General features: G+C 38.6%; 1 protein-coding gene across 10 annotated transcripts in view; it reads left to right on the top strand.

Moving 5' to 3' along the window:
- The window catches only part of ZNF475 (zinc finger protein 475), a 56832-nt gene that overhangs the window by 9723 nt on the left and 19792 nt on the right, over positions 1-27317 (top strand). For 3 of the 10 annotated variants that reach the window (XM_065045327.1, XM_065045324.1, XM_065045326.1), the window contains 3 exons: positions 4652-4734; positions 5810-6910; positions 21956-22038. The gene's annotated coding sequence lies outside the window, so the exon portion shown is untranslated. Of the gene's footprint in view, positions 1-4651; positions 4735-5809; positions 6911-21588; positions 21861-21955; positions 22039-27317 lie in introns of those variants that run through there. The other 7 variants (XM_065045323.1, XM_021292601.2, XR_010468824.1 and 4 more) reach the window with 5 other exon arrangements.

Here is a 27317-nt window from a genome sequence, read left to right as displayed (position 1 = left end):
GACTCTCGGTATATTCTCCCCCAGCCACCCTGTGCTGGGTACTAGCAGGGGCAATATACATTACACAGGTGGTATATGTGGTACGTTTTTTTGAATTAGGAAGCCCAGGGACTGTGTTTATTGGCCAGAAGAATGAGAAATTTCAAGTGCAGCTTTGAAGTAATGAGATGGAAAACACATTGAAAAGAGAAGTATCTCTGAGTCTGACTATGTAAACAATGCTATATAGCAGCCTGGGATCTGATTTCTGTTGTTCATAAGCATCTGACACAGTCTCCCACAGCATCCTCACTGCTAAACTGAGGAAGTGTGGTCTTGGTGATCGGGTAGTGAGGTGAACTGGCTGAAGGAAAGAGGCCAGAGAGTTGTGGTCAATGGGGTAGAGTCTAGTTGGAGGCCTGTATCTAGTGGAGTGTCTCAAGAGTCAGTACTGGGACCAGTATTATTCAATACATTCATCAGTGACTTGGATGAGGGAATAGAGTGCACTGTCAGCAAGTTTGCTGATGACACCAAGCTGGGAGGAGTGGCTGACATGCCAGAAGGCTGTGCTGCCATCCAGCGAGACCTGGACAGGCTGAAGAGTTGGGCGGGGAAAAATTCAATGAAATGTAACGAGGGCAAGTGTAGAGTCTTGCATCTGGGCAAGAACAACCCCATGTTCCAGTATAAGTTGGGGAATGAGCTGTTAGAGAGCAGAGTAGGGGAAAGGGACCTGGGGGTCCTGGTGGACAGCAGGATGACCATGAATGAACCAGCACTGTGCCCGTGTGGCCAGGAGGGCCAATGGCATCCTGCGTATATTAGAAGGGGTGTGGTTAGTAGGTCGAGAGAGGTTCTCCTCCCCCTCTACTCTGCCCTGGTGAGACCACATCTGGAATATTGTGTCCGGTTCTGGGCCTCTCAGTTCCAGAAGTACAGGGAACTGCTCAAGAGAGTCCAGCGTAGGGCAACAAAGATGATGGAGGGAGTGGAGCATCTCCCTTATGAGGAAAGGCTGAGTGAGCTGGGTCTCTTTAGCTTGGAGAAGAGGAGACTGAAGGGTGACCTTATTAATGTTTATAAATATATAAAGGGTGAGTGTCATGAGAATGGAGCCAGGCTCTTCTCGATGACAACCAATGGTAAGACAAGGGGTAATGGGTTCATACTGGAACACAAGAGGTTCCACTTAAATTTGAGAAGAAACTTCTTCACAGTGAGGGTGACAGAGCACTGGAACTGGCTGCTCAGGGAGGTTGTGGAGTCTCCTCTGGAGACATCCAAAAGCTGTCTGGACACATTCCTGTGTAACCTCATCTAGGCATTCCTGCTCCGGCAGGGGGATTGGACTAGATGACCTCTTGAGCTCCCTCTCAATCCCAAACATACTATGATTTAGTGATTCTGTGATAAGGAAATCATTCTGGATTCCCATATAGTCTGAAGATTCTTACTGGTATGTATGTCCTCTTGTACGTATCAGGTGTTTGTTTTCACATGCACCGCAAACTATTATGGGGATATTGTGAGGATATATGAGTATATATATATTTATTGTATATTCACACATACATGCACATGTGTTTGTATGTATAAAATGTAAACAGAATTACTGCATTTAATGTAGAAATTTATTCTCTGACTTGCTGCCCTCTGTTCCTGTGAAATGAGAATGCTGGAGTAGTAGAAGATAATTTAAAGGCCCACACCTGGGCAAAGACCCTCATAGCCAAGGAAGTGGGTGGGACAGCCAGCTAGCTAGGTGTCTTGCAAAAGCACCTTCATAAGGCTCACATCAACAGTAAGACTGAGGATGAGACTGAGGCATAGTACTGAACCATCCTGTATTTTCCTGCTTTGAATTCAAGGCCCTGTGTTTTATAACACAAAATCTAATTCCTCCTATGTGTAATTTCTAATTTACTAAGTCACCAGTTTCTCATTTTTTTTAGAACAATTACATGATGATCTGCAATTATTCAAGCAAAGTTTTGGATCTCATAAATCCACAGACTCTCACAAACATGCCAATACAGAGTTGTCCTGAAAGCCAGTATACTGGAATGCTCTTGAAACTTCACTTATCCCTTAGCTATGTTATTTATTAATCTTCTCCATTTGAATATAATTCCATTCAGATCTCAAATTGTCCAGGAGGAATGTTGGTGGTTGCAGGACCTCCCAGGCATATGAAATGTCTCTAACTTGCAATGGGTTGAGACTTAAACTGAATGTTTATACTGAAGATTTTCTCTAAAATAACTTCATAGGGCTCCCAAAATAATCTGCCAGATTTAGCAGACTTTCTTGTAGGTCTTAGTGGAAATGTCTGCATACTGGAATCTGGCTTTTATATAACATAGTAACATTAAGACGAGTTTGGACTTTTTGTTGTCCTTATGGCTAAAGAAATAAAGGGACTGTTAGTATACCAACGTTACCAAATACATTAGTCACTAGGTGTTGTATGCTATGTTGTACTAGGTACATCTTCAACCAGATTATGAAAGAGGTTGCATCATGTGTTGGATAGAGGGAGTGAGTACATAAGGCACCTAAGTATTTTTAAGTTCAGTGCAGGAGAGCCCTATCATTTTAATTGAAAATAAGGAGATATTCCAGAAGAGGATATACTTAGATTGTTATTTATATGTATACATGCCTTGTTCAGAACAGGTCAAGTATTCCAAATCCATGAAAAACTGCATGATTTTCAAGGAGAAATAACACATTACAGTGAAGTGTTAGAAAGGTAAACACCACTTGGGCTTTCCTTCACTAAATCTTCATGTTTACACAGTAGTTTTTCTACTGAGACTGAGGGTGTAGTTTTAATTTCTATCAAGACAGTTGGTGAAACTAACGTGAATTCAACACCTGAAGACTTTGTGTGGTTTCACATCTATTTCCCATTTTGTTTTTACTTTGTGTAAATTTTACAATCTAAATTGTCTTTTATCATCATCATCTTGCCCTTTATTCTTTTATAAGGTAGCCACTTGCTTCTCTCCTCTGATTTCCTTATGGGGGGTATGTGGAGGGAAGAGCAACTAATTGTATTTTTCAAATGGTAGCACCATATTAATATCCAGAAAGAGATTTTTCATTATTTTTTTAAAATATATGTTTTGTGGCATTTCGTGCTCCAAACTCCTTTCTTAATTGATAAGATTTATTTAACTGAGAACAGAAAACACAGTGGAGATTGAAAAGTGGCAAATATTTTTCTTTAAAAAATATATATATGATGCATTTAGAAAACCATAAATTATAAAGCAATTCTAAATGGAGAACTGGACATTATCTAACGTAGTACAAGACAACAAGTAAAAGCAATATGTTAAATGTAGTCTAGATGAAGTTAGGTCATATATGGTCAGCTCCAACTCTTTGAAAGTATACTGCTATAAAATACTGCACTATATAGTGATGATAGCTCAATGGATGACAGCTTTTGAATCACTGCTAACTAACCTTGTTGTCCAGCACATTGCTAGAACATGCTGTGTTGCTTGAGGTACAGTATGTTACATGAGATGAGGGTGGAATTAGGGTTTAAATAACTTTCAGCCATTATATATGTTGAGAAGTTCAAGAAAGAAAGTATGTTAGCCTTGGCATAAAAGCTGTTACAATATGAATAACAGCTACACTCACGTAAATTCCCCTTTATACTTGCAATATATTGAACCATGCAAAAATTAGTTATAATTTATTTTCTTGTTGAAACAATGTATTTATCACATATAAGTGAACAAAGCAAGTTTTGCAAGGCTGATGTGCCAATAGTATTTATAATTCACATATTCTTCAACTATATAAATACATCCAAGTTAATATCTTAGCAGAAGGGTGTTTTTAATTGTCAAACAATTACATCCTGAACTGTCTCCAGCCAAAAATAAATTCAAGAATTTTTATGTAGTCAAAACCAGATAAAAGTCTATATGAACCTTTAGATATACCTGTAAATGGTACTTAGTTTTTTTTGGAGGTCCTGGCAATGTGATGGTCTGTGATTCCTCATCAAGATGATTCTATGATTCTGGCTCAAGTGTGGTTTTCCCAAGTACATTTTCTCTGAACTGTTCATTTGCTTTGGAAAATAAGGCATTGCATATTCTACTTCTTTTTTTCTTCAGCTGTTTTTTCTCTGGCTACTCTTTTGAATAATTCACTCCAAGTGAGCATCACTGTAAAGCCATTTTATCAAACCCACTTTGTCCCAACTAAGTGAACATTATTCTTGCATTGTTTTTTACTAGCTACTGATTATTCCCTTCACACAATTTGGCAATGAATGGTGGTGCAGCTGGTGGTCCTGACGTTCCAGACTTTTAGTCAGTATGAACCTCTTCCAACATATAAACTAAAGCACTAGTTCCTTTAGTTGACTGTTCAGTTTTACAGGAAAATGATATTATTGCCAAATATTATCGCAGTTTTCAGTCAAAGTAAATACGAAATACTATTTGTGAAGCAAAACACACCTGTTTTAGCTAGATCTACAAGGATGAGATGGGGAAGATCTTCCATAAGCTGCATGAAGCAAGAAACATTGGAGTGCATAGTCTTGTACTGGCATAGTTATCATGCTTTAGCCTCATTCCTGGACAAGATGTAGTGCCATATATGTATGGGTAATTTTTGCTTCTTTCCTTGCATACAGGGACATGAGGTATAGAGACAGGAAAAGTGAAAAAGCTGAAATGGTCATTTTTCATTAAAAGTTGGTGTCATATTATGTCTGAGGTAAGTGAATAAATAATTCCATAAAATGGACAGTAATCCAGTTTCTAAGTAAAAGTACTACTAAGCAATTTAATGATTCGTATGTATGCAGAAAGCTATGGAAAGTAAAAGGTTGACATCCGTATAGATTGTCTTTTCCTCCAGCAAAAGAATTTATAGGGGCATCCTCTCAAGTCTTAGTCAATTTGCCACTGTCCTGACCTGCTCACACTCTCTAAAAATGAATTAAAATAGTTTTTGCTTGATCTACTGACTGCATTTATGTGCCATTAAGTGCTAAAACCAGGAGAGGTTTTATTTCACATATACATTGGCCAACCCAGTACAAATCATTGGCCAGCAGGAAACTGTCAGACAAGTTTCTCTAGAGTAGCACACTCTTGAAACCTATTGGCTAATAATATCCTCTTTTTTTCTTTCAAAAACATAATCATCTCATTTCCTCCTACCAGTAATTTTTACTCTAGTTCTGTTTTGAGAAATAATGAAGTTCTGAAAAGGCAAGAAAAAAGCAACTCGGAAAGATAAGTATCTCCGAGAATCAAATCGATGAGGAGTGGAAAACCGCTCCTTGTGAAAACATAATTGTTCTTCGAAAAAGCAATTTAATGTGAAAGCATTTCCTTATTTACCACTCTTCAGGGTCCAGTGCAGCCACAATGTGTATGCATTACATACATAATTTTAACTTTCAGAAGTTTCTCAATAGCAGAATTTTCTTCTTCCTTGCCCACATGATACACTACATTTTATTGCTCATAGTTTGTGTAAAGCTCAGGCCGCTAAAAATTAAGAGGCTGTTACAGGAAGGATTACTAGTCCCAAGAGCTCAGAATTTGTTTCAAAACCTGTAGTTTCTGTAGTTGCCTTCAGAATCCCTTTCTTTATAATACTTGTTATAGGTGTAAACTCAAATAGATGTAACACAGATTGAATCTGATATGCTTTAATCACCACTGTCCACAATAGATTGCTTTTTTTTCAGCCAAGAACTGACACTGTATATTGCCTTCCATATTTGAAAAGCAGTACAACTCCCTTAATCCTTTTCATGCTACCTCTATGTTCTTTCCAGCTTTGGCACCCCAGCAGAGAAATGGAGGGATATTTTACAGTACAGATCGACCAGGTAAGTTATGGGTAGGGGACAGCTGTGTGAGCCTAATTCAGTCTGCACCAATGCTGTGAATAACTGCATCTGTGGCTGTTTGCATTGCCTTGTAACGTCAGGAGTGTGCAAGTTCCTAAGTTACACTTCCTCCTTCTCCTCATGCTCTCACTTCCCCTTTTTCTTTCTTCATCCCTCTTTTCTGCCTATGCAGAAGCACAAACTCTGTATATGGCTGCTCTCTTTGTTTAGATGACTGAATTGCTATAGATACAGTATTTGTTTTATTTCGCTTATATTTCCTTTCTGTTTAATCTCCACACCTGGTACAATCTATGGGTTTTCACAATGCTTTCTGGAAGGTCACAGAGGGATGTAGAGAAATTTGCTGGAAAAGAGAACAGGAAGAGTACCTTTACAAATCTTTAACATTAGTAAACTGTAAGTTTTATAACACATTCCAGTCACAAATTGTTGTCACTTTGCATTACATAATGTCGCAGAACACAGTAAAATAGCAAAATGTGTGTTATTGCAAGCATCTCTTTGTACAGCTAGTGTACGTTTGTACAGGGCGTCCATGGCAATGTTTTTGTAAATGGAAGGCTGCAGGGGTGGCCTCTGTGAGAAGAGACCAGAGGCTGCTCTGTGCTGGCCACAGACATTCCAACCAGACCCACAACAGGACACAGCTGAGACCCTTAGCCACTCCGGTCATGCCTCTGGGAAAGTGTATTTAAGAAAACGCAGAAAAAGACAGGTAGGCAGACGGAACAAAAAGATCAGCAGAAAAAAAGAAAAAAGAAAAAGAAAAAGAAAAAGAAAAAGAAAAAGAAAAAGAAAAAGAAAAAGAAAAAGAAAAAGAAAAAGAAAAAGAAAAAGAAAAAGGAAAAGGAAAAGGAAAAGGAAAAGGAAAAGAAAAAGAAAAAGAAAAAGAAAAAGAAAAAGAAAAAGAAAAAGAAAAAGAAAAAGAAAAAGAAAAAGAAAAAGAAAAAGAAAAAGAAAAAGAAAAAGAAAAAGAGAAAGAAAAAGAAAAAGAAAAATTTACTCCACTGAGATCGTGACAATGTAAGTGAAAACTGGATTTGGTTTGAAAAGGATTTCAGGGCTAAGCAAAAAGTCAAATGAGGTGTTTCCTCTGTATTGTCGACTTATTTTCAGCTGTCCTTGTGTCCTTAAGAAAAAAAACAACCAAACAAAAAAAAACCCCACCACAAACAGCGGCACTCTTCCCAAGCCCACCCCGCCATTCATCTTCTCCTTAGGAACAGAGTTTCCTTTCCTTAACATCAACTGAAGTCCATCAAAATACAACACAGCTTTAAACAAAATTTACCTAAAAAACCAATGAAAGAAGAATGGCTCATTTGGCATTTGATTCCTTGGATTTCATGTTTTTAATTAAAAAAAAAACCAACCACATACACACAAAACAAACAAACAAACAAAAACACAAACAAGCAAACAAACATAGTCCATGCTTAAAGCTTCATTCTAAGCATATTCAAAGTGCATGCCCACAATGGATGGGGAGTAAAATAGCTTTCTCTGAGGCAGCACTGGGTTGGCTGCCTGTGTTGCCACTTGTTTGGGAATAGTTACGCACTTAAGAAATGTGATCATCAGCTTTGGTAATGATCTCCATTTAGCCTGCTGAAAAAGAGAACAAGCTAAGATCCATTATAGTGCTCATCTTTCTCTTCATGATAGGTGTATCAGCATGAGGCCTTTATCTTTTTATTCAGTCAGTATTTATTGTTTCAGTGACATGTTGCCTTAGGGGTGCTATGTATGTCCATTAAACTGCATTGCACACTAATGCCCTATTTTCATGTGAAGTTGCAAGTTCAATACCTTGGGATGTTTCTCTTGACTTCTGCTGTGGCAGCAAGAGCACCTAAATCTCAGTTCAAACATGTAAATAATTATTCATCTGAGCTGTGATGGGTTTTGGCAAGACATATTGCCTTAGTATTTCACAATAAGAGTGTAAAAAAAAAGGTCAATGAAATACATGTAAAATCTTTTTGTTTACCCAGCTGGAAAAGGCCTTTGTTAGAAATGGATGGGCACTGATGTAATTTTGGAAAATGCATTAAAGAGGGAAAAATGTTTTTATTTTATTATAAGTCAATACCAGGAAGGAAGGAAATACAGTAAAATTTGCCGTAAGCAGTGTCTCAGAGGAACAGCAAAAATTGACTGCTTAATGGACATGACCTTCCAATAAATTTGGAGAAGAATTTATTGGATTTTCTAGGGATATTCAGAGGCTTTGTAGACAGAGCTGTCTGATAAAGTTTGTATTTTGCGTAGGTATTATGTGTAATTTTATTAAGGAAAATCTTTAGTCATAAAAGAAGCCTCTCTCTTAATAATCAACACTTTGATTTAGTAATTTTTCTATAACAAAAAAAATGTTGCATGATGTGCTGAAATATGTGGTTTCCCATGTGATTAGTTACTGTTTCTAAATATGCTTGTTATTAAACCTGCAGTATGTTTTTCCCTTGAGCTGTATTTCACAGTGAGGCTACTTGACTAGTATGGTATCTGCTTGTATTTTGAATAGCCGAGTGTTTTCCAAAACAGGAAAATGTTTTATTAAGCAATAGTGAGGTCAGGAAAAAAAATCACAGTGGGTCTGACTGACTGGTTTTATGTGTTTGAGAGAAGCTGGACCCTGTTCTTGATGAGAAGATGTGGGAGTGATAACCTATACAAATGTTTTCCTGTGGAGTACTGCCAGGAGCTATCATGTTGCACTCTGTAGGATAAATGACTCAAAGATCCTAAATATAATCAGTCTTTACACTGTGGATTTTGATCGGTTAATAATATTGAATAAGTTTGTAAATAAAGCTCTCTGTAGTTACACTGTATATGTCAGGTTTCCCCATGATGCATGAGAGGATTACACTTCCAGAGCACCTGTGATGCATCAAAGTGACTCCAGATTTCATGGATTTAGTCAGACAGATCATGGTACAGAAGGTTGCTCCTAATTGGCAGCCATTTAAGACTTTACTAATAGCAGCATATCCCTACCATTGGCAACTTTCAGTTGAAGAATAGGTCTCTGTGTGTCCTGGCCATAACAGACAGAAAACTTGTCATGTCAAGTTTACAGCTCAGGTGTGATGAGAGACAAAAGATATGAGAAAAAAATTCTCATCAGAGACAGCATTCTTCTAAAAAGCCCAGCTACCTGAGTGTGTGAGGATCTGTGCTTTTGTTGAAAGATCAAAAAAATTCTTATATCCTAGGACTCTTTTGAATCTGGTCTGTTGTCTCACTGTAGGCCTGCAAAATGCTGAAGTGATAAGGAATATGAAACCCCAGTCATTTGGTCAAATTTACATCCAGTGAATCTGCGACTACATTTGTACCTTCCCTTACTGGCCAGCAATGAACGCTTTTCCACTCAGAAAGCAAATAAGGAGAGCTCAACAATGATGCTTTTCTAGAGTTAAATCCCATTATTTTCAAATTATGGAGAGAACTCATCACATTGATGTAAAAATGCCTTACTGGAGTAAGAATTTATTTTCAAATGCTTGCCTCTAGCAAGCAGTTGCTCTTTGTAATAACAAAGATAGTATTTTTGTGCAGTTTGTTCTGTATTGAGGTTACACCTTACATGGACTCAACATTTAATAAGTGGGATGTTTTATCTTTAGGCTTTAGACGGTTGCTGTATCTCAGGGGGGCACATAAATGGAGGGAAAATCTCATTTAACAAGAGCTGATTGGGAATGGAAGGAGGTAGGAGATAGCAAGTGGCAGGAGATTATGACCCAGTGTTGCTTCAGACACTACTGCAACATTTTCATTACATTGATTTCAAGCATATTTTCTTGTGTGTATTTCATTCTTCTGTTTGCAACCATGCAGCTATAGGATCACATGTAAGAAAGCCAGACTATGGAACAGCTTGACTTTCAGAAGTCAACTGTGGAAAGATTATGAAAACTGGATGTAATGCCAAACTCCTATATTTTACCCCTAACATGAGAAAAAACTCATAAAAACCAGCATGAAACCCATAGTATCATTAAGTGCCTCTGGTGGCTACAATGGATCTGCAGCAGTTTGTCCCATGAAGGATATAGCCCACAACTTTTAACTTGTTCATTTCTCTTTAAGGATCAGATAAACAAAAATGTCAATAACCTTGAAAACAGGGCCTGAGTGTCTTAGTTTCACTAGGAAGAACTGTTCTTGGAAAAAATTCTCCCCTGTCGGAGTCACAACAAGGTTTTTTGTTCTGGAGTAGGAATGTGTGCTGTTCTTCCCTCATTTTCCCTTCCCAGTCAGTAATGCAGTCAAATTCCATTTTGCTAGTCTGGCATTTCAATTTCTGTAGTGTCTTCTCACGTTATGCCAGTGTAGAATGTTTCACATTTTTTGTAACATTCTTTCAAAACAGGACTGCTCCAGAGCACCTTGCTAAAGTCCAGTGGCTAGACTTTGAAAAGGAAGGTGTTCAGCCCTTGTTCACAAAATGGAAGAAAGTAAATTCCAGTCCTTGTGGCTTTTAACATAAAGAAAGGTCTGTAAGCAATGACTGCAGAAGTCATTATATGTAAGCTTAAGAATACAGTAGTAGAGATATTCATATGAGAAAAAATATGATGGCTACCATGCCATTTAAACGTCTACTATATTGTGAATACAGGTTTTTGCCTTCTGTTCAACAAAGGCAGTAAAAAATGTATGTATTATTCAGACCAAACCATATTTGGGGACTTTCTTCTTCTTTCTTTCTGTCTTTCTTTACCCTCCAGGAAAGAAATCATGCAGGCATTTCATATAGTTTTGAGATAGTGCCTACAGTGCTTTTAATCATTAGTGAAATGTTCAGAGCAGTCAGTGTTACGAGGATGGGCACCTCGTGCCTCCCTCAGAGCACAGGAGCTGTGGTTTGAACACTCTGAAGCAAAGAAGATTGCCCTACTCTGTGGGCTAGAAATTATTGAAATGGATCTGCTCTCAACCCCTTGGCGTGGTACTGCTTTGTTACGGAAGATGGTCACCTTCACCACCAGGTTGGAAAGTCCTTCTGTCCCAGCAGCTGTCAATGTGTTTTGAGCAGAGTAGGTTACATGTGAATAGACAGAGGTCCTTCCTTCGAACTTGCCTGCCCCGTGGTGGGACACTAATGTGACAAGTACATAAAGTTCATTCAAGCCCTTGCCCTGAGTCAGTCTGAAAGGATTTTTACCACGGTTTCTGATCTCTTAGTCTGACCTTCAGTAACACCATTTTCTCCAGAACGAACCATACACATGAGCCTATTCTGTATTACGCCACTTTGAAATAGCTCTTAGCAGCACTACACCAGCCAAAAATAATTACTGTGAATTCTCCATTATCTGATGGAAAGAAACAAACATTTTCCCAATTGCAGAAAAACACGGATGGTACAAGTACTGGGAGCAGTCGTGGAACCAGTTCTCATAAGACTGGCCAGACCTAGGAATATCTCTGCACTGTACACTCTTGACGCTCCAAACCGGAGAAGGATTTACTCATTCAGACACAGCACCTGACCTGAGATGACTTTCTGAGTGCACCACATTGCAACAGAGCTAATAAGGTTTCTAGGAATCCAGGGTGCTCTGCAACACGGTAGAAGCACATTTGATATGACATGAACACAACTGCATAAAATCTGCTGGCCTCATGCTAGCAAAGAAAAGCACCTTGGATGCACCTCCAGAAGGTTCTACACTGCTGGTTTGGCATGTTTGATGTGGAGAAAACAGGTCTAGCTCTCCACTGAAATAATCCCAGTCCAAGTTTACATTATATTCTGTGTAAAAAACTGCTGCACTACTCCCACATTCTGCCCCAACATAATAACTCAAGGAGCCTGGATAGGTTCGTGCAAAGCCATCTGCACTGTCCCATCTTCTGTGGTATGGTTAATCTGCTGTACATATCCACTAATCACAAACAGTAAAGTGAGGAAGATATGGAGAAATGTGTTACACTCATGCCACTTGGTTTCTTGACCCTCTCTATTTTGTCACCTGCAAGGAGGGTATGGGAGTCAAACAGGACTGTGTTGTACATGAAACCTTGGTACAGTATTATTGCTCTCTTTTCACACTTTACAACCTACTCAAGCATCTTGAAGGCAAAGCTGCCAGAGTCTGCCACTGGCAATTCAAGCTCAAAGAGAAGTAGCAAAGGAAACTTCTCAAAGAGAAGTGAGAAGGAAAAAACAGATGCGAAGGGAAGATAAAAGTAATCTGTCTTGAGTGTATATCCAAAAGTATGAAACTTACAAACTGCCTTTAGCAGTTAAAGAATTTCCATGCTTTATTAATAGACTCAAAACTTGTCATCATAGCATTGTACTTAAGCCAAGCCAATAAGAACACAAGCTCCATTTTCACTTCTAAAAAATACTGAATTTGAAAACACAAATGAGTCATAGAGTTTTTACAGATGGCAACTAGCTATTGCAAGGTGGTTGCAAATATTTTTGTTCTTTCTAATACAAACAACTTCTAGATGAAGTAACAGTAATGAGTTACAATGAGGTCTGAGCTATACTGTAAGTTTCTCTAGTAACACAATAAAAAAATAAACCAATGCAATTTTTGCCATTAAAAAACATATATATATATGTATATATATATATAACAAACCACAGAGATATGATTTACAAAATTTTCAGCTCTATTTCCAAACAATGTGGAGTAAACTTTTCTAAACTATTTGATCATGCAATGTGCCTTAAAAATAGCCTCACATACCCTGTTTAATCTGTATTGACAGCATAGAAATCACAGTGGACGGTGGATCTAAAGTGAAATGGATGACAACTCACATCCTCAGTTCTCAGAAAACAGTAGTATGTAGCATAGTCTTGCATTTTTCCTGAATACATGTAATTAGAAAAAATAGATTTCATTTATAGGCAGTATCTCCCTTTTCCTTCCTGAAGTAGGTAACAAAAATTCCATTCTTCTAATGGCTCATGGAAGTTCCTGTTTAATTCTGATAATACCCCTAAATACTCTTCTTATACAGTCAGAAGCAGAGTGTAGAAGTCTACCATAGAATTAAGGATGAGAAAAACTGCAAAGATATAAAGAAACACAGAACTATGGTGTCCATACAGCTTGTGAACAATTCAACAAAGGGCAACTATTAATTTCTGCCTGGACTGTCTAGATGATACTACAGGTACCTGCAGCCAGTTCCAGAAAAAAAAAAAAAGCAGAGAAAAAACCCCAAAATATCCAAATCGCCTACAAAATTAAGTGAAATATCGTTCTAAATCCTTTGTTTTTTGTTGTTAATATTACTGTTTTTATCCCCCTCCTGCAGCTCTTGGCAAACATTGATCTTAAAATATTTGGAAAAACAGCTGGTTCTTTCCACCTCATCCCTGCCTTTTCTTAACCTCTGAAATCGTTAAGCATTGTGGTGCTGCCTGAAATACTGTTTACTAATGCTGCTTTGTTATGTGGGTATTTTCAGTTTTTTAAAGGAACTTGGTGTTCCTACAGAGTGAAGTCTCCTCATGCAGTCCTGCAGCTAAGTTAGCCAAGGTGCTGATAGCCCCCTGCAGTGAAGGAACACAAGAAGAGAGAAAAACTAGGGGAAACAGAGCAGACTTTTCAACCATCAACATTTATTTAAATGTAATAATAAAATTTGGCTGTTCCTTGGGCCATGTGGTGTCTGACCATTCTGCAGGGTGGGGCTGGAATTACTGCTGGCATGAATTTGCTTGGTCTCTTATTTTCATAACCCTTCAGAGCCACACAAGGGGAAAACAAGAGGCCACATAAGTACATTCAAGGGCTAAATGTTTGTCCAGCATGCTTGCATCACACAGGACTTGGAAGGGCTGAGGAAATCCTCCGAGCTTAGGGAATGTGAAGTGAGCTGCCCAGTTTAATATGCAGACAGAGGACTGAGGAGGATACAGGAAGGGAAAATACTAATGAAGGTACAGGGAGAGGTAAATAAGTGAGGATCAATGTCAGAAGAGAAAATAGGTAGAAAATTAACTTAATTGTCCTCCATTTTTATGACTTTAAAATGAATTATGGCAAGATTAATGGGGCTCATTGTACTGTGAGGCTTCCCTTCCTGCAGGAAAGGGATGTGCCCCTTCATTTCATCCAGCTCTGATTTTCAGAAGCCTTTTGTGGCCACTTTTATTTCCTTGCAGACCTCCTGATTTCTCCTGTAGCATCTTGTCCCCTACATTTTCAGAAACCTCATTGTACAGCCCTCACCTCACCTCACCTCTTTGCATCTCCTCTCTTCATGCTCAGCCAGATCTGTCATGTTCCTCACTTCTCCTGATCAGGCTGTAAGAAAGGGGGGTGCAGCTGCTTCTCCTGCTTCTCAGCAGGCAGGAAGGCTGACTTAAGCAAGTGATGCCAATTGGAAATGGCTCCCATGATATGTCTTCAACTATTTTGCTTCTTTCCAGAAGCAAAAATTAAGTAAAAAGTCATGAGAGGGAGAGAAAATCCTAGAGAATATGTAGACCGTGGTGGTATCTAGAGCTGCTGAAAGAAATCTAGAAGATGACTGAGAGGATATAGCAGAAATACTGAAGGAGAACTGGAAGCGTTTTACATGTGGCTCAGTTAGGAGTTCAACACGGTGCTTCCAATTACAGGTTACTCACAAATATTGAAGAGTAAATTGCCATGTGCCTGAAGAAAATAGGCATCTAGAATACAATCCCTGACACAGATGGATGGTAGTGTTCAGGAACATGAACATATGACTGAAATAGATGAGTGGCTGAGAAAAGAGAGAGAAAATGCTCAAACAGTACATCTAGGTAATGGAGACAAAAGGGAGAGCACACCGAAATGTGAAACGAAAGGGAAAGCAAACTTGGGAAAAAGAGAAAAGAGGGTAAAGAAGTTGACACTGGCAGGTTTGGCACAGAAGAACACAACCTTAGAAAATTCAAGTGTTAGGAGGATATAGAGTATAAATGGAAAGTGATATAGAAAGAAGAGACAAAGAAAGATTACGAAATGGGAAAGGAAAGCAGAGGCAGAAAGGAAGACAGTAACTGATGTGACAATAACAGATGCTTACACTTACTAATACAAAGGGACTGCTGATCTTGCAAAGTGCCCACACTCTGCTTCTCAGCCCAAGACTTTGCTTGGTCTCTTTCAGAATATAAATCTGTGTTCTCAGGAAAGACCTTAGTGAATGTTTTACATATTTGGCATATGTTTACTCTGATGCCATGACAGACTGCACATTGGAGACCTTAAAGTGTTTTCAGACCCAACTGAAGACTGGAGAATCTCTGACTTTCTCCACTGCTAGACTGAGTTCAAAGAGATTTTAGATCCTAGATCACATTTATAACATGCAGCTGTTGTTCCAGTGACATATTGGCTTAGGAGTACGGTATAAAAACTGGTCTAAGTGCAGTTCTTGTCTTTTTTGACTGTGATTAAATTCAGGCTGTGGCTTAAGAGGGATTTTTAAGGAAGAACTGGAAATCAGTCTTTTTTTGCTGGCATTATTCCTGGCTTATTTAATTTCCAATGCAGTTAGTGGATGGAAAAAGGCAAAGAATAAGCAATCACTTGTAGCTGTTCTCCTTGGAAACCCATTTGTGGATAGGATACTGTGAAGAAATTCAAAGTGGGAGGCTGGTAGGTAAAAAAAAAAAAAAAAAGAAAAATCTTTGACATGCAACTAACAGAAAATACAAATGGCAGGGGTTTAAGTCACTGAGGCTTAAATCCCTGTGCAGACCACTAAGGAAGAATTACATGACTCATGGATTTTAAAGCCAGAAGGGACCAACAGATTGTTAGTTTGACCTACTGTTTAACATAGGCCATAGTATTTCATCTGCTAATTTTGCAGCTAGACGAAAGCTTGTCTTTCCTGAACTCAGGTGGACTTGATTTAGAGATTTCAGGGGATGAGCTCAATGCATCTATTAACAGTTTGTCCTCTGGTAGTTTATTCCTTGTAGTTTTAAATTTGTTTGGTTTATACTTAACTCCACTTTATACAGCTTCAGTCTCTTTTTTTCTTGTTGTTGTTTTTGTTTTGTTAATATTTTCCTGCATTATTGGAGGCCCACATTACCTATTATTTTCTTTATGTGAAAGATGTTTATGAAATAAAGGGTGTAGGCTAGGTACAAAATATCAGTGAAAGCAAGGACATCCTCTGTCCAGACTGTAATATGAGTGACTGGAAGGGTGAACATCAGTTCTCAAAAAAATTGCCTCACTCTGAAGTATACTGTGTATATCTGGGCTCCCCTGCAGCCTATATGTTGCTGTTCCAGTTTGCATTGGGCTATTGATGCTGGCAGTCTGGGGCATGGGCTCATGAACAACTCTGCAATGTAATAGCAGGGTAGAGCAGGCTGCACCAGAGACAAGGTAATACCAGCTCTTGGGACAGCTTTTGGCAATGGCAGCTGCCTATGTGGAATGTAATGAGGAGAGAGAGTGAAATGGCAGACTGTGTGAGGCTGCAATGAGTCAGCCACTCCAAGGGGGCTGGAAGAAATGTATAGTCTGTACAGAGGAGCATTGGGCTGCCCTGAGCTGAAGGCGAGGATTTTGGATTTCTGCAAATCCAATTCATCTGATGTTCTTGGCAGTCAGGGGAGGAAACTCACAGCAGAGAGCTCTGGTGTGAGAGGAGTGATGACTCTTAAGCTGCCTTCTGGGAAAGCAGACCAATAAACGTGGTTACCATGTACTGCAACAACAGTCCTGAAGAGGGAGTGTAAACTAATAGTAGTATCCAGGGCAATATAAATTGCCTCCTTTGTGATGGAGTGAGCAGTGTGTGACTAAAGGTTAAAGCACTACACCACCATTCACAGGAAAAAACTATGTATAAATTTCTCTCATAACTGATTATTTTGCCCCATTTGCTAAGAGAGAGAAATTCAATGTGTTAATTAAAACTCTTCTTCATGCAAGATTTATATTCTGGGAAGTTCATCATCTCATGATCTTCATGCTGCAATTTCTTCTTCCATTACTTCTTCTAAATACTGGATTTATTCTTTTTCTGTCCAAACATGAGGATCCTTTCCATTTCCATATTGCATTTTGGAGTTTCAAAATTCAGCCTCAGAATTTCTCCTTCTCTTGTAAATGGTACTAATTTAAAGGATTTGACATTTCTCCTACCAGTTTCTCTTACTGAGAAGTGAGGTATTGTAAGAGCATAATTGTGAGGTGGTAGAGTTTTTTGGGGGGGAGGAAACGAAACAAAACAAACAAACAAACAAAAACCCCACTAGGTATTTTCAGGTGGCCACACAGTGAAATATCATTAACACTATGTAATTTGCTTGGAGTAGTCCAGACTTGGAATGTGTGACTGTATTTTACTGCGTCAAAAAATATTGTTGCTCCAGCTGCAGCCATATCTATCTCCCTGGGAAAACTTCCAGCTTCAAAGGGAAATCTGATTGTACATGTTTGAACTGTGTTTTTAGCTGCAACATAATCTTTTCTGTCTTCTGGCCATTCATTAGAAATGGTAATGAAAACATGGCACATGGTCATTTCGGCCTCAGTGTGACCTTTCTCTTACTCAGGGAAGAAAAGTTCCTCAATCTAGAGGGCAATTCAGTTACTGACACCCTTTCAGATGCTTTGAAGATACGCTTTGTTGGAGCGTCTACATGCATGTTAATCTGTAAATTACAGTAAAAGGTTAACCCCTATCAAGGCAATGTCAAAAACTAAATGCATCCATCTCCTAACTAATGCCTTTCAGGACAACTGAATCATATTAAACATAGATTCATTTCATGGGCTGAATAGGCAAGTTCTTAAATTTACAGTTACCAAAACATGTTGTCATAAGAAAGTCATCAGTGAGCTTAGGCTCATTCATAGAATCACAGAATCACAGAATGTTAAGGATTGGAATGAAACTCAAAAGATCATCTAGTCCAATCCCCCTGCCAGAGCAGGAACACCTAGATGAGGTTATACAGGAATATGTCCAGGCAGGTTTTGAATGTCTCCAGAGAAGGAGACTCCACAACCTCCATGGGCAGCCTGTTCCAGTGCTCTGTCACCCTCACTAAAGAAGAAGTTTCTTCTCAAATTTAAGTGGAACCTCTTGTGTTCCAGTTTGAACCCATTACCCCTTGTCCTACCATTGGTTATCACCAAGAAACACTGGTAATGGAAAAGCCATATGACAAACATTTCTGAACTTTCAGAAAAGAAAGCAAGCAAGAAAAAACAACAACATTTATTTTCTCTTCATGAGCAAATGAGCTATAATAAAACATAAAAATAAAGAAGTCTTCACAATTCACAACCTCTCACCTTCACCCCATCCAAGATGCTTTTTAAGGAATTTTTTCATACTCTTGGTTTGTTTATTGTTCCTCTGATGCTTCCAAGTTGCCCTTCAGATAGGATTCCACACAGAGTTTTGCAGGAAGTAAAATAGGTCAACAGAAGCAAAAGAGTTATTAGCTGGAATGATGGTTACAAAAATATGTGTGAAGTAATTATAGCAGATCTGTTCCTGTCTTGCTTATATATATGTATTGATGTTTGTCTCAGACCCTTTTGGAAATTTTCAGACACGTTGATAACTTATGATAAATTTCTGTATTATTTCTTATATTTTCTCATGGCTTCTCTATGACCCTTCCTGTTCATAGAATCATAGAATACTTTAGGTTGGAAGGGACCTTCAAAACTTGCCCAGTTCAACCACCTGCAATGAGCAGGAACATCTTCAACTACATCAGGTTGCTCAGAGCCCCATCCGGCCTGGCCTTGAATGTCTCCAGAGATGGGGCATCCACCACCTCTCTGGGCAACCTGGGCCAGCATTTCCCTACCCACATCGTAAAAAACTTTTTTCTTCATGTCTAACCTGAATCTCCCCTCCTTTAGTGTAAAAAACATTACCCCTTGTCTTATTGCAACAGGCCCTGCTAAAAAGTCTGTCCCCATATTTCTTATAGGCACCTTTTAAGTACTGAAAGGCCGCAATAAGGTCTCCCTTGGAGCCTTCTCATCTCCAAACTCAACAATCCTAACTCCCTCAGCTTTTCTTCATGGGAGAGGTGTTCCAGCCCTATGATCCCTTTTTTTTTTTTTGCCACTCTTTTGCCACTCTTCAGCAGGGTCATGTCTTCATGTCTTTCCTGTGCTGAGGACTCCAGAGCTGGACACAAAACTCCAGGTGGGGTCTCACCAGAGTGGAGCAGAGGGACAGAATCACCTCCCTCAACCTGCTGGCCACACTCCTTTTGATGCAGCCCAAGATATGGTTAGCCTCTGGGCTGCAAGCACACATTGCCAGCTCACGTCCAATCTTTCATTCACTAGTAACCCCAAGTCCTTCTTTGTAGGGCTGCTCCCAATCTCTTCATTCCCCAAATTGTACTGGTACCAGGATTTGACCTGACCCAGGTGCAGGACCTCGTCCTTGGCCTGTTGTTCCAGGGTGCTCTGTTTGGAAAATATTAAGGCCATCATCATTATCATTGCTTAAATAACAAGGAAAAATAGATGAGTAGAGTGGGTTCTACTCCATGTGAATTCTCACTAATTTCACATATAGATGAAATGTAAATTACTTCATCTAATAAAGTCTTCTCTAAGGAGTATCGTGTCCATTATGTGATTTATTCTGGCTTAAAGAAGATAAGCAATGGAAAACAATTCACTTCTGCTATTTTTCTTCCTCTGGTAAAAGTAATTCCTGTGTGTTTTGTTTGTATTTTATCTAGTCAGCAAGGGTTAATGATGGCGTACCGAAAGGATACAAACCAAAGGAGGTTAAAGGCACATTGGTACTATGCAATTTAAACTAGCACAGAACTGAACCAGTCAGTTGCTGTAAACCACATGTATGGCATATGTAATATAGCAAAATTTTCTAGGATTGTCTATTTTTGTTTTTCAAATATCTAAACACCTACACAGACACAAACATACACATAAAATGCCAACCTGTAATTTAGATGGAACAATGTCACAAAATTTTAATATATTGTTGGTATTAATGGATTTATGTAAAATCTACCAAATTTTTTAGCCATAGTAACTTATTCAAACATTAGTATTGTTTAGTTCATTCCTGCTTTCTAATGATATGAAGGCACTTTTGTTTTTTCAAAGGAAAAAAAAAATGATAAAGATTTTTTCCTAATAATCTTGTACTATGAATACTTCCCTAGCCATTTCCACGCATTTGTGCTGATATCTGGGACAGCTTATGTGGAAACAACAGAGTTATCTATTTACTACTAACATGGGCTCCACCTAAAATCTTACAATAGTGAAAAATATTTTTGTATCTTCTGAAGACACATAAGTGAATGTGAATGTTTACAAAATGCAAAAATGCTTTTACTTCTTTTTATAACTTTTCTGTTAGATCTATGAAATAGAGGGTAACTTAAATATTTGTTCTTCCTGGATTTTGACTCTGTGACTGCAGTGTTATTCTTTATTATCTATTTACCTGTTGTTCATATTTAGTCATCACAGTTTTGTGTACCTCAAATAACTTGAAGCTAACAGTCTTTGGCAACAGAATCAGTGCTGAAGGTAGAACAATTTTTCATGTCTTTTTGCTGGCATCAAAGCTTCCTGCAAATACTGTGAAAAAGCTACTCTGCAACTGAATTGTGTTAAAAGGTGGGTCTGTGTCATGCTGGAAATAAATTTTGTGCAATACAAAATGTGTTTAACCCCTAAGGCTAAGTGGAGGTTAAATATAATTTGCTTGTAATCCAAGTGTTATTCATTTGATAAACACCTTCTCCCATGCACAGCATAAAGTTAAATTAATTGTTCAGTGTACTGATACTGCAGTGTCAGGAGGCTTAACCCACTATCACTTTTTTCCTTTACACACTTGTGTTTTGTAATTCAACTTGTTCCAACCAGACAACCTGATTTTACTTCTTTGAAAGCCTTTTGTCATTTTCCTTTCTGTATCTCAGGCTTGGGAATTAATGTGATTCAGAGAACTTCATAAAACTGCCAGGGGAGATGGTTAAAGAATGTAATGTTGTAAAAACCCATTTGATGGGTTTGCTTTGTGTCTGCCTTAGCAGCATACTTGCCACATTAAAAATTTTAGTGTGAAATGGATACTAGAATCTGTTTGCAGTAGCTTTCTCTTGCTTAGCAGAATACAAGACATTGCTCTTGCCAAGGCTCTAAGCAAATGATACCCATTGTGCATTTTTAGGTTTTCAGCCACTGACAACTAAAGTTTGTTATTCAGAAAGGGGTAGAATGGAAGAAGCATTGTAGGCTTGCACTTGGTGTTGCCAGCAGAGAACAGCTACTATGAGAAGGTTTGAAGCCATGGTGTTTTCTTATAGCAATTATTTATCATTCTTTCTGTAGAATTAATTTCCATGGAAAAGATGAACCTCACAAAAGTTGAATTTGAAAGAACATTGAAATTATTTGGCCAAAACTTGTGAATTTTTGCACGAGAACAGTGCCTGTGTAGGAGATGGAATTAGGGCTCCTTATGCTCTTATTCTTCTCCATTGCCTGGGTTTTCCAACGAGGCCATTTGTCCCATTTCACTCAGTCATGAGAGGAAAAGGTTTGGGAGAGAAGACTGGTCATATGAATGCAGAGACTGACTAAGGACCCTTCCCACGAAACAGCTTGCAAGTGTTGATCAAATAGACCTTCTCCCGCACACGTCTGCTGCTTGGCTGGCAGGAAAAGACACATTTTGCCCCAAAAGCAGGTCATTAAGGGCTCCCCGTGTCCTTTCAGAACGGCCCGGGCGAGCGAGCACAACCAGCCGAGCACCAGAGCGCGGGGCGGGGGCGGAGCTCCCCGTTCTGCCGCCCCCGAATAGCCTCGGCCAATGGGCGCCCGAGTAGCCCGCAGAAAATTTGCATGTGTTGACGCGTTGCTGTGGCAACCGTGGGGCGCTGGGCCTGTCCCCTGCGAGACCCCTGCAGGGCTCCGGTCGGGGAGCGGGGGAAGCCCGGCCTAAACAGTGAAACACGGTGGGGAAAAAAATGAATATACGGTGGGCGGGAGCGGGGGGGAAACGTGTTTTGGGTGTGTCCACCTAACTCTGTTGTTCAACTTTTCCATAAAGGGCAAACTGAACCAAAAGGCAACATCGGAGAAGAACAAATCTTGTGAAAATTAGGAAGATTTGAGCCTGTCTTTGGAGCGAAGGTAATGTTTAGGAAGACAGTCTATTGGGCTTTGAATCTGAATAAGCCTGTGGACTTTTTCAGTGTGGAAAGGTGGAGGAATGGTTGGGTGAAGAGGCACCATGGTTTTCCTTCAGTCCTGAAGTCCAGGCAGCTCTCCTGCCTAACCAAAGGGCAAGAGTAGTTGGGATCCTCTTAGCTCAGATCCCAGTTTTTCTGTTTTTCAACTGATTTCTTTCTGAAACTCAGGTGATGGTACTGATAACATGCCTGGCCTGAACCTCAGTAGGCCAAGGATTAAGTAATTCATCCCACTGGACTAGTGACTGACACCAAAGTACCAAACAGCCAGGTTCCTGCAGAGAGCAGGGCTCCAGTTATAAATGAGTAAAAAGGTCGCTGAGCAAAGATTTGAGTGACTTTCTCCCCCTCAGACCAGCTAGCTGGTAATAAATGGGTATGTAACAGTGCTTACTGCAAGGATAATGCATTTGTTCTCTGGAATTTATTTCCACAGAGATTTGCCTGGCAAAAACAGTGTGTGAGTAAACAGCATTAATCACGTCAGATGTTCTGATTTCCTAATTCCCCTCTCACTTTCCTTGGGAAGTGGACAGAACTCACTTATGTATGCTTTTTAAAGGGCAGGAGAATACAATTGGAATGGTAATGGGCAACGATTTGGGTACTGAAAGCTGGAAATATTACTCTGTATAGAAGATAACCCTACCTGGCACATAACTACTGATTTTCCTGTATATAGATATTACTTATTTCAGATATCTTCCCAGAAAATATGTGGTGCTCAACAGTAATGAGAAGGTTTACTATAGAAGCTAGATTTTCTTTTTTTGGGGGGAAGCACAAGTGAAACAGAAAACATAGCTGTCATTTCCAAGCGGTTTATATTAAACCTGAGGTTCACAAAATTTCTTCTTAAGATATTTGCAGTGAACTGATTGCTCAAGTTATAAATTAATACCATTGACTTAGTTACAAATGTATAATTTTTTTTAACTTAAATTTACTTAATTCCCTAGGACACTCATCTACAGTAGGATACACTGGTTTCTAACCAGCTGAAAATATGGTTACACAGTAAAGAGCTCAGGCACACACTTTTTTTACATCTCTTCATTTAACAGACTCCTTCTGGGGCTATTTCAGACTTCTATTTCATATGTGTTTCTATTGGCTTGTGGAATTTAATAATATTCTGCTAAGTAAACAATTATAGAACAGGAAGCCGGGCAATGTAGACAGATACATGGATAATAGCTTCAAATATAAATTGAGAAAAAAAACACCATTAAACATAACAAATTACAGAATCACCAGAGCCCAGTGGTACCAGGTAAAACTTAATGAAGTTTATCAGCCATATCCTCTCACACCAATTAAAAATTATAGTTGGTTTAATGTGGAGGAGAAAAACAATGATGTAAAAGAATTATATTTTTAAGATTTGTCATTAACAAGATCCTTAAGAATTAGTCTTCTCCTACCAGCAGCAACCATCAGCCTTGTGCTACAATGCCTTCAAGTCTCATGCTGGATATGATGAGTTAGAAGTTCTTGTTAGGATCATCAATGCCTCACAAAAGAAACAGGATGTCCAGAGTCTTGTTGTCCTAGTCATTTGCCACTTCAGATTGTTTAATTTGCTTGTCTAGATTCCCTCTGTTGGTTTTCCGTTACTGTGGCTTTCTGCTTGCCATTTGGTTTTCATAATGCTTTTAACAGCTGTTGTATCTTACTGAGCATAGGAATTGCTATGGTAATCAGATTATCTAACTGAATATCCTGTTCATAACAAAAGTACCAAAAAACATAGTTATGGAGTCACTAGTCAGCAGAAGCACTTTCTTTCTGTTGAAAAATTATTAAAGTGGATGTACTACTGTAAAAGATTAGAACATCTACCCCTTCTGATTATTTTATCCTGCATAATGTAGCTGTTAATGCAGATTATTGAGAAAAATGTTTTGCCTGCACTGAATCACTCTAAACATCTAGTGACAATCTCTCAGCATATGTACATTGTCATCCTTCGGATTTCCACTGACTTGTATCAGTTTGTACAAGCTGTCATGCCTTTTTTGTTATCAAACAGACTCATAATTGATTATATGTTTTTACATCCATGTGCTTTTTCCTCCTAAAAGATAAGCCTGCTTTCTTGAAATTATTGTACAAATTGCACACTCATCATCAAAATCACAAGGAGTCAGCCAGATTCTGCACACATCAGTCCCAGAAGCTGAAATGCTCAACCTGAGCTAGGAAGTACATGTAGATCACTTTGAGCTGTGTAAACTTACTTGGTCCAGTGTCTCCTTCCTCTCATACTCCTGTGCTTTGGACAGGGTAAACAAGCCCAGTCTATTAATTATTTTATGCATATCTGATGCCCTCTGTCGTTTGCATGGTGTTAGATATGACAGATCTATTGCAGCGACTGTCAATGATTAAGACTGTGATGCATAGTATCCCAAATGTCACCCAGTTGGGCATATGACTATGCTGATTTTTAGACAAGAGTAAGTGTGGGGGCAGGGTAACATTATTAATTTAAATGTAAGTGTGTTAAATAATCGTATGTGAGTAAAACTAAGGTAATCTTCACCCTAATAAGTTACAATGCATCACTGAGTAAAATATTAAAAGCAAGAACCTTGTTTGTAGAGCATAAAGGATATCTGAGGGAGAAGGGCATTACTGAAGCAGGCCCAGAATTTTTAATTGTTAAATTCAGACAAATTCAATTTTTTTAACCAAGAATGTTTCATTTTTTTCTGTATATTTTAACTAATAGCAGTGATAGTTCCTTCATATAAGGTTATGATTTCAATCAAATCAAAGAAATTATTTCTTGTGACTGGGAGAAGAGGACACATGAATGAAAGAACAGCTGGGTGACTAGAACCACTCTTCATCTTTCTCTGGCAACGCTGTCATAAACTTAAATAATATAAAGTTAATTAAATAAAGCAAACTTACTGCATATTTATATGTGGGGTCTCCTCAAATGCCAAGTATACAATGATTGCTATTGATGTCAGTGAATTTTTGATTGACCCATAAAGTTTTAGGTTGGAAGAGAATGAGATCCAAAGAAAGATGCAGGCATTTTAATAGGTCAGATGAAAGTTACAAAAACTTTTGTTTAGGTTGATTGTCTCACCACAGCAAACACCTGAAATAGTTCTTGGTTAGAATCATATAGAAAGCTCAGGGTTATATATTTTCCTTCTCTTACATTCTAATGAAACTTTGCACACACACACTACTGATTTCTCTCTTACTCTTGTGTAATTGATACAGGCACAACTTTGAAGAAAGTGTTAGTTTTGTCTCACCAACACTTTAAATAGTGGGAAAGATGTTAGAAAATTCCCACACAGTTATAGCTTGATTATATACATCAGAAAACAGTGGCTTTCTAACCTGCTATATTTGGGGTTGGATATTCTCCCCTTGTCCATAGCTGTATCCATGTTTAATGAAGGCGTAATCAACAGCCCTTGGGCTGAGGGTACTGCTATACGTGCAGCTGATCCTCTGGTGGAACATGCTTCATACTTGGATGTTTCTGAGTGTGCATTACTCATAAGACATTTATGCCAGGCTGCTGTGATGTTTGATTTTACAGACTTACAGAGTCTTGAGGCTGCCAGAAGTGGGGGTACATGCCAATATTTGTGTGTTCAGAGGCTGCAAATCATTTCATGAGAAAGGAGGATGCTTTAGAATATGGGTTGTGCTCAGCCATGTCAAGATAAAGTTTCCTGACTTAGAAAACTATGGATTTCCTACACCTCAGTGGTTTTTATTTAAGTTTAATCAAATAATAGATTACTCTTTTCACATGACCAAAGGAAAATATCAGTCTCTAGGACTAATCAAAGGAGACTGCTCCAGCCAGGAACTGTGGGGAAAATGAAGTGCTGAACTGGAAAAATATGAGGGTTTTAATGTGTGGTTAATTTGCTAAAAATATTGTTGGAAACAGATGACTTTTATTTCCTTTTATCTTTCAGTGAAAAACAGATCCAACAGTAAGATACTACAAATATCCAATATTTTTGTCCAACTTGTGTTTGAATACTTTGTCTTTACAGATTTCTAAAATGATTTCTAATTGAGCAGTACAAAACAACATTTAGCACAAGAGAGCTTAAGATGTTGGTTTAATTTCATTTGCTTTCCCTTAAAGAATAATGGGAAGCCTCATAGAAAACATTTTACTTGGAAAGAGCCTGAAGCAAGGCTTTTTGGCACTCAACACATTATGTCAGTTTGGTCCTTTCTGACACCTCTTTTATATGTAAATATAATGAAAACCCAGTAAAAAGGAGAAGAAAGAAGAAATGTCTTGCCATGACTGTAAAGTTATGGATTGGCCTTAGAAAATCCTGTGACGGGACTGGTTTAGTGTTGGGGCACAAGAAAATCCAGATTAATTTCCTTCTCTTTCTGACCTGCCCTGTTATGCTCAGAGGATGACTTCATCTCTTTCTGTGTATTTTGTCATCTTAGACTGAGTTGTTCTCCTTTGTCTTTTTACACCGTCCAACCCAGACTGAGAAACTAGGATCCCCAGGTACTACTGTAGTGCGAGAAGTTGCTTGTTGCTTCTCATTTAAAGCTATTTGAGAATTTTGCAATTTAAGTAGTAGTAAAGTTAGGTATTATAACTGAAATAACTTTTCTTTTGGAATACTTGTGAATTTAGTCCAATGTATATGAATCACATTTATTAAATGACCTACAGAACAACAACTGTGATGCCACAAGTAGAAAAATTATGACTTCCAGCACTGAGTGATCAACAGGCAGAATTAGCATACAACATATAGTGTAGTACTGAAGGCAAACAAAGGGAAACTTCTCAGCATGAAGTGAGGTTTTGCTTAAATAAGGGCTTACACAACCAGGAACCTTTGAATTTGAGATACTGGATTAATCAGTATATTTTTGCAAGCTAAAATTAGGGAGTTTTGGGGGCTTGGGGTTTTTTTGTTTGTTTGTTTTTTCTTTATTTGTGGGCTTTGTTGATATTAACAGGCTCATCTGTAGTTGGGCTTCCACCAAGCTGTTGTATTTGGATGACACTATTTGGAACCATATGTTTCCCCCTTTGTTTAATGTATCTCTGTGGCCTGTTGTGCACTTCTTCAAGCACAGCAACCCATGCAGATATTCTCATGACTCCGTTATGTGAGTCCTAATTTCATAAGCACTCTGCAATTACAAATGACCCCTCCAAAGAGCCTCTTGGATTTAAGCCACTTCCACCTC

Source organism: Columba livia, chromosome Z (assembly GCF_036013475.1).
Source record: "Columba livia isolate bColLiv1 breed racing homer chromosome Z, bColLiv1.pat.W.v2, whole genome shotgun sequence".
Taxonomy (NCBI): domain Eukaryota; kingdom Metazoa; phylum Chordata; class Aves; order Columbiformes; family Columbidae; genus Columba; species Columba livia.
The sequence above is the reverse complement of the archived record's forward strand: the minus strand, read 5'-3'. Positions and strand labels throughout refer to the sequence as shown.